The sequence below is a fragment of the Tamandua tetradactyla genome, chromosome X (assembly GCF_023851605.1).
Source record: "Tamandua tetradactyla isolate mTamTet1 chromosome X, mTamTet1.pri, whole genome shotgun sequence".
Lineage (NCBI taxonomy): Eukaryota > Metazoa > Chordata > Mammalia > Pilosa > Myrmecophagidae > Tamandua > Tamandua tetradactyla.
The window spans coordinates 83,435,138-83,452,480 of NC_135353.1; the positions used below are offsets into that span (position 1 = coordinate 83,435,138).

Consider the following 17,343-nt stretch of genomic DNA (forward strand, 5'->3'; position numbering starts at 1 on the left):
ATTTCTTAATATAACTTATGTGAACAGCTTAGTTGAACATCATAAGTACATGGAATCTTAAGTAGGGCATGAGATTTTGTAGGTTTTCCCAGAGTGATGCCTCAATAAATCCCAAAAGGATTTGAACAGTGAATAAAAAACTATTTGCTAAGTCCCTTTCAGGGAATGGTGAGAAAGGGGGAAATTCAACTTCCCCAAGTGGAGAATTCTTGATATTCTCACAAGGAGTGGGGACAAACAAAGCAATAGGCTGAGCTCCCAATCTTGGGGTCTGTTCATATGAAACTTAACCCTGCAAAGGATAGGCTAAGCTTACCTAAAATTAGGCCTGAGAGTCAACCCCAAGAGAACCTCTTTTGTTGTTCAGATGTGGCCTCTCTCTCTCAGCCAACACAACAAGCAAACTCACTGACCTCCTCCTCTCTACATGGGATATGTCTGTCTACCTTATGGACAGATGAGTAAAACATAGGGATTAAAAATAAATAAATAATAGGGGGAACAAATGTTAAAATAAATTTAGTAGATTGAAATGCTAGTGATCAATGAAAGGGAGGGGTAAGGGTATAGTATGTATGAATTTTTTTTGCTTTCTTTTTATTTCTTTTTCTGAATTGATGCAAATGTTCTAAAATGATCATGATTATGAATATACAACTATGCAATTAAAAAAAAGAATGTTCATATTGTATGTTGACTGGTTTTATTAATAAAAATTTAAAAAACTATTTGTTCAGCTCAGCATAATTGTTACTATCATAGCTGATCATCTAATGATAGCAGTATATTACTTTTAGATCCATATGTTTTAAAAATGTTAGTGTTATGTATCTATGATAAAATTACTTTAAAGAATTCCAAATAATTTTGACATAATATCTTAATACACATATGGATAAATGGAATGTTAAGACAGATAGTATAATCATTACTAATTACATAGACTAATACTCTAACAAGTTGAATTCAGTGGTAAAAGTGGAACCGCAATCAATATCAGCCTCATTTTACTTTTTGAGGATTAAGGTACTATTGAAATATACTGCAAAATACTAGATCTGATCATACTTAAGTAGAACCAGTCACTGGTAGTCTGAGGCCATACTGATAATTATGATTCTTAAATACAGTTTTGTATTATGGAAAGTAGTGTTTATTAACTGGGCACTACTGATCTTGAAGAATCAATATGTCTTCAAAATAAAAGCAATTTATATATTACAAATATAATAGTGAGAAGAAAATAGCCTATAGTGCTAAGGCACTGTACCAATATGCCATAAAGATTTTGTCCACCACATGTGTCCTTTTCAAGATATCAAACTAAAGTAATTATAGAGCCATAAATGTAATACACTTTAACATTTTACAATATAATCTTAGTTAACATATCATTCAGACAAATGTGAGTTTTCATTTAGGCTAATTTTTAGATTAACTGAGTGTTAGGCAGAAAACTCCCTTTTGAAAATGTTTACAAGCCAAGTTTTATAAGCTCAGATAGGGAAAGTAATTCAATCTTTTTTTCCTGATGGCTTAGGTCCTCACTTTGCACCTGTGTCATAACTAACATAAGCACCTGCAGGTTGCAGAAGGGTAAGACTATGGAATTGTGCCATGTCTATACTCCTCCTTCCTCCTTCCACACTTATCACACACAGCGAGTTGAATGTATTGATGCATATATATAATGATATGTTTTTAATATTAATATATGATTTTTGAAACTGTGAGCAAAAGTAGGTCATTTGATGGTTAAAAAAAACACATGATAAATAAAAGTGTTGACATTTTCCATGCTATTGCCCTGAAATGCACATTTTCCTACCATTTACCCTTTGTGTAAAAGTGAAGTGCAGATAAAAATCCCCTATATGATAGCAATGTCAGGCTGGAGGACAGGGATCAGCCAGTGACAATTAGATTGCAGGCAGATTTGCTTTTGTTTTTTCTTTACGGATTTACATTGAAATTTAGAGTTTCTGATATTCTAAAGCTAGAGGTGAGATCAAGGTTTCAGAAAGAAGCTCTTGTCTGGAATGTTATTTAACTGTCTTTCCTATTCTTTTAAAGCCTAGTTGTCATCAAGCAGTAAAAGTGATCAGACTTGCTTAGTTTTCATTGGTGGGAGCCCACATTTACAGACACTAACAGGTTTGCCTTTATAACAGTCTCAAGATTAGTCACTTGCCAAGTCTTTCATCTGAGGATATGTGACTGCAAAAACTGTTTGCTTTGTCATGTGCAAATTCCATGGTGTATGAGCAGGATTAAAAAGTAGCATTACAAGTTCAAGTACTAGGATGTTTTATTCTTTATAGTGCAAACAGTTTAAATCAAAATTCTATAGAGAAAAAATACCCTCTTCCTTTCCCATTCTTAAGAGTAACAGTGGAATTGTGGCTTTGCAAATAAAAACACATGTGTAAATAATGTACTTTTTTCAAATGAGCTCTGTATATTTGAAATCACATTCTCTCTAGATGATCAGACAATGGAGTAGGAGCTAAGTCCATATGGTCATGGTCAAGCCAACCTAAATGATCCAGCTCCGATCACTAAATTAATACTTTCAACTCAAGTGAGGGGTTTCCATTTCAGTATTTCTTAAGTCCCCACATGCTCATTTCTAGAACCATTGTAACAAGTCTACTTACTTCACAAAAAATGTAAACATATCTTCTATTAACCACCATCCAAAGAAAACCTACATTAAATACCCTGATTATCTAAAATTCAATTAGCTAGTACAGTCAATAATACCATTTATTTAATTACATACTATCATTAGAAAAAATATATCAATTACTAAGACATGCTGTGTTTTAATTTTTATTATTATTTTGTGAAGCATCAATAACTCCCAAGAACTTTCCAGAACACAATATGACAAGCTCTTCTATAGGACTATCCAAACTGCTGCACAATCAAAACTGATGAGTAGAATAATGATTCTAAGGCCCTAATAGTTCAATTGCCCAAATAAAGTGTTTATGTTCACTGTTACATGATAACTAAGGCAGAGAACAAAATAGGCCAATATATGTTGAAAAGATTTTCTACAAGGATTGATACCACAAAAATCTGACAAATTTCAATTACTGTAACCTCCTTTCTGGATCATTCCAATTAATCAAGATTTTTAACTTAAAGAGTCTACATTTTACCATAGCACTCTTGTGTGGAACAAATAAGATTTTGATCATATCCTTATGATCTTATCCTTATAAGTTGTATATTCTCCCAAGATAAGTTGTGAAGGAAATGGCTATCTAACTGCATCAAATTTGCCCATGTTATTAAAACAAGAATTAATGACAATGAGTCTCCCAGTTGAAGCAAATATTCTACTTAATGCAATGGCACATACCTGCTCAGGAAAGTTCCATTTGTCATGAGTTACAGATGATATATTATAGTTGTTCTCTCCTTGAAGACCTAGTTTTCTCTATTTTCCAAGAAAATCACTTCCAAGCAACTTTCAAACACTAGCCCAAAATAAAACCATCCAAATGGAGTTCCTGAACACAAGGCTCCCATGCCAATTACACAACTATAAATATCTTCTAAACACTCAGATCAATGTCAACAGTGATTTGCAATGAATTAGTCTTAGAAAATTTGAATGGATCTCCAAATCACACTGGCTGTTGATAGGCTATCATCAACTGAAATTCCATAATATGATCCTAAATAATGTAATAGGTTTCATTGTTCTTTGAGACTGCCTCCTATTCAGCTGTCTTTCAGTAAACATAATGCTCACATAGACTTCACCCCCTACTCAACCATAACCAAATCCAAAGCTCACCAACGCTATTATACAGCAAGTTCAGAATTTTTTTAAGAAAAATTTATTTGATTAGTGCTGAGAGCTGCACAATTTTTAGACAAGGTCACAAGCCCAGGCATCCATTAAATAAAATTTCTCTGCTGCCTGTCCAAGTAGAGCCATAACAAGTAACTCTTAATGAAAAGGGGGTAAAGGAAAGAGGCTTGCTTCAATCTCACTTTGTCTACACTCTAAGTAATTATTTCACTCTTCCACCCACACTGGTCATCAAAGACAATTTATCTCCTTGGAGACTCTGAAAAGCCTATTCAGCTGTATATAAATCAATTGTTTTTTTTCTCCATAGTAAAGCTAATGGCTTAGCTTAAAGACTTCTTTGAGGCTACTTAGGTATAAGTTGGCTGTGTTAATGATCTCACTAATTATAAAATTATTGATCATATAGATTTTCACAACTACTCATTATGAATAGTACTGTTTGAACTATGCTAGAGCAAAAATTTCTGAATAACTTCTCCACCCCCATCAGACTACTATAATCCTTCAAAATGAATATCCCACCTATCTACACATATACAGAAAACATTTTTTTCCAAAGAACAGCATCATTGCTCAAGTGGCCAAGCAAGTTATTATTTGTCAGAAGTTTTCAATAACACCCTGATCTTTAATGCAACTCCTCTCTGGGACAAAGAGCAGAAATGAGGCAGGCAGATAAAGAAGAACTACAGTTTGCCTTTATTTAATAGCTCTATCATTCAGACTAATAGAGATAGATAAAATGGTAACTTATTCATCCAGCCTTTACTAATTGCTGTCTTAAAAAGCAAAAAGTGAAGTAGGGGCAAGAAAAAAAGTTTACATCCAATTGCAGTTCAGGATTAAAGGTGAATGGCTTGAAAACTAAGTAAAAGCTGTGTCTGCCCAAGCCAAAAGGAAACAAACTACAGAACACACTGTGTTTAAAGATTGAAGAGAAAGCCGAAAATCAAAAGGTCCAGGTAGGTTTCTAAATAAAAGATCATTTTTCTTTCTGACTTTTGTTTTTATTTTTTCCAACTTTTGTTGAGATAAACATATTCAGAACATTTTGTTTATTTTGAAAAGTGAAAATGTTTTTAAAATTTTCTGTTTAAAAACTAAAGCTCCAGGGGAATTCATTTAATAGAATTCTCAGAATTGTTACTTGAATTTTTGGTTTTAAGTAAGCACTTCCTTAATTTACTTCCAATTTCTCTTTCTAGTTAATGATCATCTGTAAAAGTGAAATCCTCAAGTGAATAGCTCTTCCAATGAGATGCTATGAATAACAGATTATATTATTAATGGTAAGCTCACAGGCACAATAAATGCTTCTCTTCCAAGAATTTTACTACATAGCATACAACTGGACCAGGATTTTCACCCATTCAGTCCTTGTATAACAACCATTATCAAAAGGAGAAGTGTACCCTAGTGATACATTAAAGATTAAAGACCACAAAACTATCATGGCTAGATGTGAATTCAATAATTTTTGTGTTTTCATATGTGGCTAAAGAAAATATTTTTGATAAGCAGAAGATAAGGAAGTAAAAAAGGAGTGAAATAAAGTCAGAAAACATGAAGAGGAAAAATATTGTGAGAATGGGAAAAGGCAGTAAATTAAAAGGAAGAGGAGAAATATACAAATGCAGAAAGGAAAATTTTAAAAGACTGAAATGATAATTTAACGTGATTCAAAAAGAAAAAGGGCTTGTTTGAGATATCCCTCCTAGTCATTAAGATAATGAATCAATCAACAAAGGAAAACTAAAGAGAATAAGCTTGATATTCAGGAAAGAACACTGGAATGGGAGTCCCAAAAACTAAGTTCTGATATTACTAAATATTTTTACCCAAAAGACAGGTTATTTTATTTGTCTAAATCTTGCTTTCTCTTTTGTAAAATGAAGGGTCAAGCCAATAGTGTCAGATGTCCCTTCCACCTCTTAAAAATAGCAAAAGTTCTGATAACTGAAACCGCTGAAAACCTTTCCTGTCTACATTATTTACTTCCCCCTATCTTTTTTCTCACACTCATAATAACTTCAGTCTATGGCAAAGGCCAATAGAAAATACTTAATCCACCCTTGACAACTTAATTAATATTTGATATCGTAACTTAGTAAGGAACATTGATTCACCTGGAGTTACCATTACCAGTGGGAAATTAAGAGGAATCTCAATCTAAGATTACTTTTACAACTCAAATTTCTTAATACGTATGGTAAAAGCCTAGCTTGAAAATGATATATGTGTGTCTTGATGAAAAAAGGAGCCAGAGATGGGGAAATCACAGCAACCTGCCAAGTGATCAGTATGAGGATATTTACATTGAGAATTTCTTTTCAAGTCACACCATATATTTTTAAAATGCCCAACATTTTATAGGGACAACTAAAGAAATATTGGACAAATGTTCTGAGTGGAGTACTAGTACTAACATGATGGATGGTGTGCTGGTTTGAAGCTATTATGTACCCTAGAAAAGCCATGTCCTCTAATCCTTCAGAGCTGCTGGGTAGAATTCCTTTGATCATTTCCATGGAGATGTGAACCACCCAATTGTGGGTGGTAACCTTTGATTAGATGGTTTCTATGGAGATGTGTCTCTACCCATTCAAGGTGGGGTTGCTTCCAGGAGCCCTTTAAGAGGGAACCATTTTGGAAAAAGCTTTAAAGTCGAGAGAGCCACCAGAACCAACAGAGACCACACAGTCAGAGACCTTTCAAGCAGAAGGAAACATCCCCAAGGAAGCCTTATGAAATGAGGAGAGAAAGCTAGCTAACTTTACCATGTGCCCTCCCAGCTGAGAGAGAAAACCTGAACATCTGAACATCATGAGCACTTTCTCTGGAGTTAAAGTATCTCTCCCTCAGTGCTTTAATTTGAACATTTTCATGGCCTTAGAACTGTGAACTTTCAACATAATAAATTTCCTTTTTTAAAGCTGTTCCATTTCTGGTATATTGCATTCTGGTAGGTTGCAAACTAGAATGGATGGATGGATGGATGGTGGATGGATGGATGGCTATTTCTTTAATTTGACTTCTTTATTACTTGGAAAAGGTAGTGACATTTGGAATTGTTCTGAATGCATTGAACTTGAAATTGACCTCTATATTATCTAGAAAATAAAGGCCCTCTAAGAAAAAATTTTAAGTGTAAACAAGGACTGCAGACTGCACAATGCCAGGGAGTGCCATTCACATCATAGTTTGAAGAAATTTAATGCAGCAAACTTAGAAGTTAAGTAATTTAAATTTTTTAGAAATAGTTACTCACATACAAACACTTGATAAATGTTTTACATGAATTGTTTAATGAAGTTCTCCACCGACAGTATTAAGAAGATATTATTAAGCCAAATCAAAAATTAAAATCCTGAGGTTTAGGAAAATGAAATAATTTATGTGAAATCATAGGTAGTGAATGTGATCAGACAAATCCACATCTATCTACTCCAAAGCTTTCACTTTTTCCACTATACTAAAATAGCCAATCCATACGGCACAAACTTTGTTCACCTAGTTATAATCACAAAAATTATCTTAAGGCAATGCTTTATTTTTTTAAACCTAGACTTTCCCCCAAATCAGTGAAAGTTAATGGCACTTCATTTTGTTATTTTTATTATTTTTAATGGCACTTCTTTTAAGGTTACAAATGTGTGAAAATGTTTATTTCCATTTCCTAGTTGCAAATGATAAAATCTTGATGAATGGTAACTGACCTCATTAAAATGGCACCAAGTTCATGGTATATTATCCTTAAAACACCAAATGATAACAATGAAAATAAAATAAAAATAACATAGATAGACAATTATAAAGAAACTATTTCATTAAATATAGATTCAAAAATTGCTGTTCATGTGACTGAAGTTTCTGTCAATCCTCAATTAAATCTGATTCCCTAGTATTATATCACATTTCGGTGAGAGCATTTCTAAGAAGAATCAAATAATACATTGTAGGTAGGCTTTGAGTCATCTAACCTGATATTAATATGGCATTGAAAGAATCTAGTTAATATATTCTCCACCTACCCTGTTCTCTATAAATTTCATTCACTTCTCTTGAACTTTTGGTCAAAATGATGGAGTACTCAATTAAGCATGAGTTCTCTGGCCAGTGCCTAGAGTGCAGATAGCTAATATATATTGATATGAAAACTATATACTTTAGATATCAGATAGCCATGTAACAATACTGACATTACATGAGCCTTAATTATGCCTTCAATCTTTTGCCACATTATTTATTTATTTATTTTTTTATTAATTAAAAAAATTAACTAACACAACATTTAGAAATCATTCCATTCTACATATGCAATCAGTAATTCTTAATATCATCACATAGATGTATGATCATCATTTCTTAGTACATTTGCATCGATTTAGAAAAAGAAATAGCAAGACAACAGAAAAAGAAATAAAATAATAATAGAGAGAAAAAAATAAAAATACAAAATACAAAATATATATATAAAAACAAAACAAACAAACAAACAAACAAACAAACAAAAACTATAGCTCAGATGCAGCTTCATTCAGTGTTTTAACATAATTACATTGCAATTAGGTAGTATTGTGCTATCCATTTTTGAGTTTTTGTATCTAGTCCTGTTGCACAGTCTGTATCCCTTCAGCTCCAATTACCCATTATCTTACCCTATTTCTAACTCCTGATGGTCTCTGTTACCAATGACATATTCCAAGTTTATTCTCTAATGTCGGTTCACATCAGTGGGACCATACAGTATTTGTCCTTTAGTTTTTGGCTAGTCTCACTCAGCATAATGTTCTCTAGGTCCATCCATGTTATTACATGCTTCATAAGTTTATTCTGTCTTAAAGCTGCATAATATTCCATCGTATGTATATACCACAGTTTGTTTAGCCACTCCTCTGTTGATGGACATTTTGGCTGTTTCCATCTCTTTGCAATTGTAAATAATGCTGCTATAAACATTGGTGAGCAAATGTCCGTTTGTGTCTTTGCCCTTAAGTCCTTTGAGTAGATACCTAGCAATGGTATTGCTGGGTCGTATGGCAATTCTATATTCAGTTTTTTGAGGAACTGCCAAACTGCCTTCCACAGTGGTTGCACCATTTGACATTCCCACCAACAGTGGATAAGTGTGCCTCTTTCTCCGCATCCTCTCCAGCACTTGTCATTTTCTGTTTTGTTGATAATGGCCATTCTGGTGGGTGTGAGATGATGTCTCATTGTGGTTTTGATTTGTATTTCTCTAATGGCCAGAGACATTGAGCATCTCTTCATGTGCCTTTTGGCCATTTGTATTTCCTCTTCTGAGAGGTGTCTGTTCAAGTCTTTTTCCCATTTTGTAATTGGGTTTTGCCACATTTTTTAAGTCAGCAGTGAATTATATAAAAAATAAAATGGAAAGAACACAGATATAAAATAATAGGTAAAAGATCTATGTATTAAATCATTCAATTCTAACAATAGTAGGCAGATCTATAGTTTACAAAATGAAAGAAGTGAGACTTGGAAAGGTTAAAATCACTTCCTAAGTTTCACAACTAGTAATGATAATTCCTGAACTCCGATCTAGACTCTGTTTCCACCAGAGTCCACATTTAAATCCACAGGAACTGCTAGTAATCGAGAATGATAAAGGAAGTATTAGGGGAGCACAACTTACTGCAGGGCCATTCTTTGTGCAGTTTCATCTATTTAGAACACGTTCTACTTCAAAATAAAGTAGGTGTCTGAAGCCTTCTGAGTGATGTCATATTAAGATGTAAATTGTTGTTTTAAACAGAAACACTGTAACTCGTGTTTTTAAAATAAGCAAAATTGGCTCAATGTGTAACTTATTTAGAATTCAAAATTTTTAATAGATAAAATTCATGCAAGATTCACTCATAAGTTAGGTTCTTGGATAGAGAAGAAAAATGCATATATTCACATGATCGTGTATGTCTGCTTAGATATACTGTAGATTGATTATTTTTGTTAAATGAATGAATGAGATGTTGATGAGATTTACAGAATCATAAAAAACTTAGGGTAAAAAGAAACATTAAAAGACATCCAGTCTATCAGGCTACAATTGATGCTTGAGTCCTCTCTTAAGCAACCCACCAAGAAGTCACTCAACGACTGCTTGAATATCTTCATTGATAGTAAATCAACTATGGGCTTAAATCGGCCTATTTCATCTTTTTTTTAACTTTTTTATTGTATATATAACATGCATACAAAACAAAGAAATAAAAAAGCAATAGTTTTCAAAGCACTCTTCAACAAGTAGTTACAGGACAGATCCCAGAGTTTGTCATAGGCTACCATATGATCCTCTCAAATTTCTCCTTCTAGCTGCTCCAGAAGATTGGAGGCTAGAAGAAATCCATGCATTTTTTCATCATCACTTTGTTTGTGAAAAATAACATATATACAAAAAAGCAATAAATTTCAAGCACAGAACAATGAACAGATTTCAGAGTTTGGTATGGGTTACAATTCCACAATATTAGGTTTTTACTTCTAGCTGCTTTAAGGCACTGGAGGCTAAAATAAATATCAATACAATGATTTAGAAATCACACTCCTTTGTTAAAACCTAACTTTTCTGTATAACACACCTTTGATCTATTTCCCACTCTTTAAAAGTATTTGGGCTATGATTAATCTAACTTTTTCTTGGTGGAAGGGCTGTCAATAATAAGGGGTAAGGAGATAGAACTACCAGATGTTCTGGAGAGACTGACACCTCTTGATTTCAAGATTTATCTGGTCCAGAGACCCATCTGGAGGTTGTAGTTTTCTGGAAAGTTACCCTAGTGCATGGAACATTTGTAGAATCTTATATATTGCCCTAGGTATTCTTTAGGGATTGGATGGAATGGTTTTGTTTGGGGTTTGGCAAATTGTGATCAACAGCAATGTCTAACTAAAGTTTGCATAAGAGCAACCTCCAGAATAGCCTCTCAACTCTGTTTGAACTCTCAATAAATAGCTTATTTATTACACATCTTTTCCCTTTTGTTCAGCATGGCATTGTTGAGCCCATGGTGCCACAGGCAGACTCATCTCTGGGAGACATCTCCCACACTGCCAGGAAGACTTTCACCCCTGGATTTATGTCCCATTTAGGGGGGGAAGCAATGATTTCACTTGCAGAATTGGGCTAAGAGAGAGCGAGGCCACTCTGCGTAATAAAAGAAGTCTCCCAGAAGTAACTCTTAGGCATACCTTTAGGTAGACTAAGCTTCTCCACTAGATACAAATGCTCCACTAGAGCAAGCCTCAAGAACAAGGGCTTGGCCTATTGATTTGGGTGTCCCTAATGTTTGATACAGTATCAGGGGTTTCACCAGTGGTAAAGTTTAATAGTTCCATATTTTTTCTCCCATCCCTCAAGGAACTTTGCCAATATTTTTTATTATCTGCTTAATATATTCTGGGATAAATCCAGGCATTACATTAAACTATACAGGATTAAGAGCCCTCATTCTTATTCTGGGTTCCCTGTGTTTCAATTGTTCAAATGATCTATCTAGACAGATTGAGTTAAATTATGTGCTACAGAAAATTTAGGTTCTGGACAAAATAAACCTTTCTTCCTTTGGTTTCAAAGAATAGTTGAGGGTTTAAAATATAAACAATGTCTTCCTTACCCCATGTGTTCTGAATTACTTTAATCCTGAAATGACCACCTTCATTATTATCTTCGAATAACAAGTTAGACATATATAAAACAGCCTCTAAAAACACACAAGTAATAATGGCTACTCCACACTAAATGTGACTGTTACAAGAGCTTACAATCTAGGCCCCTGTTTTCTTATAAGCATTTTCTAAAGGAGACTATACAATAATTGCTCTTTAGTGTCTGGCTTATGTTGCCTCACCAGATGTCCTACAGGTTCCTTCACAGTTTTGCATGCCTCAAAACTCCATTCCTTTTGTAGCAGCACAGCATTTAATCATATGTATACACCATTGCTCACCAATCTACTTCTCAGTCAGTGCATCATTCAGCCACCTCCATTCATTAGGCATCATGTGTAGTGCCCAAAGATAATTTGATTGTTACCAAGAGAAAGATAACCAATAAATACACACTCACAAAATAAAAAATCTAAATCTCCCCTTAACTCTTGTCCCTCTTCCCATTATTTACCCATGGTATTGCTGTTTTAGTGCTGTTTTCCTGTTAAACATAGCCCACCACATGCACTAGCAGTTTTCCTCCTATACCCTGAACTTAAACACTCTGTACAAGAATCATACCTTTGAGGTAGTTCATGCAAGAACTTAGTTATATTTGTAGTGTTAACCAGTGGAACACACAGGTCTATATAACCCCTTTCAATCATGTTTACCTTTAATATGGTAATATTAATTATAGATCCACTAGTGAACCTCTTTACTTCCATCTATTCCCTTACCTTTGAGTTCAACCTCATTAGCTAACAGTTCACTCATCTCTAACTTTTATGTATCTCTAAATCTACTATATTCTGTTTCATAAGCCTGTGATTTTATCTATATTGTGGTCATAAAAGTGGAGTCATACAGTATCTATTCTTTCGTGTCTGGCTTATTTCACTCAGCATTATGTCCTCAAGGGTCATCCATTCTGTAATGCTTCAGGACATCATTTCACCTTACTGCAGCATAATATTCCATTTTATGTATCTGCCACATTTTGTTAATCCACTCATCTGTTGATGGACATTTGGATTGTTCCATCTTTTGACAATTGTGAATAATGCTGCTATGAAAATTGGTGTGCAAATGTCTGTTTGTGTCACTGTTTTCAGCTCTTCTGGGTATATACCAAAAAGTGCTATTGCAAGGTCATAGGGCAAATTGTTGTTTAGTTTCCCAAGGAACCACCAAACAGTTTTCCATAGCAGCTGTACCATTATACATTCCCACCAGCACTGCATAAGTGTCACAACTCACTCACATCCTCTCCAGCTTTTGTAATTTCCTGTTTTTTAATAGCAGCCATTCTTATAAGTGTTAGGTGGTATCTCATTGTAGTCTTGATCTGCATTTCCCTTATAAATGATGAAAATGAGCATCTCTTCATGTGCTTTTGAGCCATCTATACTTGCTTTTCAAATAAATGCCTATTCATATCATTAGCCCAATTTATTATTTGGTTATTTAGTCTTTTGATGTTGAGTTGTATGATTTCTTTATATATGCGGGATATCAAATCTTTGTCAGATGTGTGACTTCCAAATATTTTCTTCCATTGAATTGGCTGTTTCTTCACCTTTTTGACAGTCTTTTGAGGTGCAGAAGCATCTGCACCTCAAAACTGATTTTGAGCAGTTCCCATTTATCTATTTTTCCTTTTGTTGCTTGTGCTTTGGGTGTAAAGTTTAAAAAACTACCTCCTATTAATATCTCTTAAAGGTGTTTCCTTACATTTTTCTTCTGGAAGCTTTATGACACTAGTTCTTATATTTAGTGTTTGATCCATTTTGAGTTAATTTTTGTATACAGTGTGAGGTTAGTGTTCTCTTTCATTCTTCTGGCTATTGATATCTGGTTCTCCATTTCCTATTTATTAAAAAGACTGTTTTGTTCCAGTTCAGTGGATCAATTGAACATAGATTTGGTGGTCTAATTTTGCATTCTCAGTTGTATTCCATTGGTCAATATTTCTATCCTTGTGCCAGTACCATGCTGTTTTGACCACAGTGGCTTCATAATAGGTTTTAAAGTCAAGCAATGTTAATCCTCCCACTTCATTCTTCTTTTTAGAATGCTTTTACCTATTTGGGGTCTCTTTCCCTTCCAGATGAATTTGGTAACTAGATTTTCCAAGTTTTCAAAGTAGGTTGTTGGAATTTTGATTGGTGCTGCATTGAATCTGTAGAGCAATTTGGGTAGAATTCACATCTTAACTATATTTAATCAACCTATCCATGAGCAGGGAATACCTTTCCACTTATTTAGAACTTCTTTGATTTATTTTAACAATATTATTTAGCTTTCTGTGCACAAGCCCTTTATATCCCTAGTTAAGTTCATTCTAGATACTTGATTCCTTTAGTTGCTGTTTGAATGGAATTTTTTCCTTAACTGACTTCTCAGTTAGGTCACTCCTTGTGTATGGAAATGTTACTGATTTTTACACATTAATTTTATATCCTGACACCTTGCTGAATTTGTTTATTAGCTCATGTAACTTTGCTGTAGATTTCTCAGGATTTTCCAAGTATAGTTATATAAGGCAGAGTGCCCGGCAGCTAAGATCCCATAAGAATGACAGAAAACCCCATGACAAGGCTGAAAACACCCTGGACTTGCGGGATTGCACTAGCCAGACGTTCTGTTGTTTCCCTCTGACAATGTATGACTTCAACACTGTTCTAAAAGTAGTAACTGTAGCAAAAGTAAATAATCAACTGAATAGCTCTAATAAACAGCTTTTTGCCTCTCAAAAAGCTCATTTCTTTTTTCTTTTCATGTGGCTCCCCGAAACTATCTTTAGGACAGAGTGTTTGGGGGTAACGAGTGGTGCCCATCATGCGGCCTTGTCATCTTTTTCGAGACTAAGGGCCACAGAAGCAACACCTAGGGGGTGAATTTTGTCCAGATCAATTCTCATGGTAAGAGAATCACAGTACACTAAATACTGCCAGCCTGCTTCCATTCTTCTTTCACTTTCCAAACTGCAGGCTCTGATCTTTCTAAAGAGCAGGAACAATTTCTTAAGATTATTGAATTTGGGCAAACTCAGCATAAAGCCCTTCTGTATATGGTATTTAAAAGTACTAAAAAGAAATGTTAATAAAAATGGGCTCCAAAGGTCTTTTCAAAAAAAATTGTAGAATCTATTGCTCAGAGTTATCAAATGTGCTCATGCAATTTAAAAATTGTTAAAACAATAGTAACTCATGCTCAATAGAGTATTTAGTGATTAGAATTTCAAGAAGGCTGTACCCAACAAGCCATTCAAAATATTGACAGGCAAATTCCCATTGAAGCAAGTGTGCTTCTGAGTACTCCATTGTATGACTTTGGTAAGAAATTGTTGAAATGTGCACTCCAGCTGGGAAGACTGACTATCCTTCCAGAAGGAGATGTATTTTAATAAAGTTATCTAGGTCCCAGGGAGCTCATCTTGGTCTCTAGTCAGCTCCCAGAGGACCACCTGGGCCCAGTCACATAAGCTAATTGAAACCCGACCATTGTATAAATTAAACATCAATGAGAAAGAGCCTAAGAATGAACCTTTAAATTCAATAGCATCTTATAATTAAATTCATTTTGTAAAAAGCACAAATGAGGGCAGACCAAGGTGGCTCAGCAGGCAGAGTTCTTGCCTACAATGCTAGAGATCCAGGTTCAAATCCCAGTGCCTGCCCATGCAAAAAATAAATAAATAAATAAATAAAAAGCACAAATGAAATGAGGTGCCTTATATTTAATCTTTTAAAAATATATGATGATCATAAAACTCTAAAGAAATACAATTTTTTAGAAAAAATATATCTGTATGTACCACAAATCCTTATTTTAAAAAGTATATTAATGTTTCAAATATGCATTAACTAAAGCATTTTAAGTATTTGACATTATCCTAACAAGTTTAATTTCAATAGTAATTATATGTGGTAAGATGTTTGCTTCAAAACATTTTCTAAAATCATTGTAATAATTAAAATATGCAAACTATAAAATGTGTTTTTATTTAAAAAAAGAGAAAGTAGTTTTGTCCTAAAATAAATTAAATGGCTGATACAAAATGAGAAAGTATAAAACAAGGCCTGAATAAATATAATAGGTTACTGAAGGTTTATGAAAAAGGAAATTATAGTCAAAGTTAAAAAGAATTTATCTATTTACAAAATTTCTAAACTCTTTAATATCAAATAATATACTAATGCAAAACTAAAATTTAATTTTCTCTGTTTTAATGAAGAGTTGTGAAATTATTTTTAAATAATCTATATAAAAGCAGAAAGTTTATGTTTTATCGAAATAACTTCTCATACTTTATGTTAACTTTATCATGTCCCCAGCTATATAAAAAAAATCATCTCACTGTTTAAAAAGGCTAAGCCATAAAAGTCCCCAACTTCCTATTCAATTATTTTTATTTCCCACTACTTCAGCCCCTACAAAATTATTAGGCAAATTGCTCTCTCATTTGGGTTATTTAAAATAATTTTTACCACAAACTCCCTTACAAAGCTTAATAATATTACAGTTTTGGGTTATTTAAAATAAATTTTTACCACAAACTCCCTTACAAAGCTTAATAATATTAGTGTCAAGGACCTGATAAGCAAACTCTCAAATGAGAGTGCCCAGAGGCTTTGGTAGTACTGACCTTAATACTGGTTTTTGGTCCAAATTATTAAATTTTTTGGTCCAAAAAATTAAAATAGATAAACCTATGTTGCAAATCACCTTCAAGGGCCAGCCCTTCACGAGGTTAATAAACACAAAAGCAAATATTTCTGTCATGTCTAATTCCAATTGGCCTGAGGAGTGGTCACTAAAAGACTGCCAATTTCCTGCAGAAAGGATCGGGGGCTTCTCAAAACCACAACAAAGTAAGAATATGCTACAGGTCCTTGGCCCTAATCATAAAAGTGGTTTTTTTCAACCTTATGTCATGCCTATCCCTATAAACTTATGGGACTGAGACCTTTTGTCACAATGGCAAGCAAAACTATTGTTACCTTCTTTTTCATAGGGGCCACCGATCGTTTAAAACCTCTTGCCCTTACTTGTCTCACTGACACGCCAATATGGGATGATCAGTGACCCTTAAAACAGGAAAAGTTAAAGTTTGCTCACTTACTAGCAGAAGAACAATTAAAGCAAGGGTACCTGGAAAAACTTACTAGTGCATGGAACACTCCCTTGTTTGTTATTCCTAAAAAATCTGGAAAATGAAGATGGATACATGACTTACGACAAATTAATGCCATCATCCAACCTATGGGGCCTTTACAATTAGAAACATCTAACCCTGCCATGATCGCACAGGAATAGCCCTTAATTATAATTGATTTACAAGACTGCTTTTTCACTATTCCTTTAGCAGCCAAAGATAAGGAACGCTTTGCATTCTTCCTTCCTTCCCTTAACAACTCCACCCCTTCTGTTCGATATCATTGGACTGTACTTCTTCAAGGTATGCTAAACAGCCCTACTCTATGTCAATTGTTAATACATCAGGTTATTCAACCTATTAGGCTTCAATTTCTGACCATCTTTATATATCATTATATGAATAATATCTTATGAACAGCTCCAAATGAGAATATCATTAACCAAACTTTCGCGACTTTACAACCTAAAATAACAAATGCCGGTCTAAGAATAGCTCCTGAATGAAATTCAGCATACTTCCCCTTGGAAATACTTAGGTTATATTTCGATAGAAAAAAACTGTTAAGCCTCAGAATCTACAGATTTGAACTGCTTGCTTAAAAACCTTGAATGATTTCCAAAAACTATTATGGGCTATCATCTGAATTAGGCTCTCCTTAGGAGTTCCTGCATATCAATTA

The 17,343-nt window shown here is 34.0% G+C and overlaps 1 protein-coding gene across 4 annotated transcripts in view; it reads right to left on the minus strand.

Annotated features, from left to right (window-relative positions):
* The window catches only part of DACH2 (dachshund family transcription factor 2), a 782,542-nt gene that overhangs the window by 563,977 nt on the left and 201,222 nt on the right, over positions 1-17,343 (minus strand). The gene's annotated exons all lie outside the window — the stretch shown is intronic.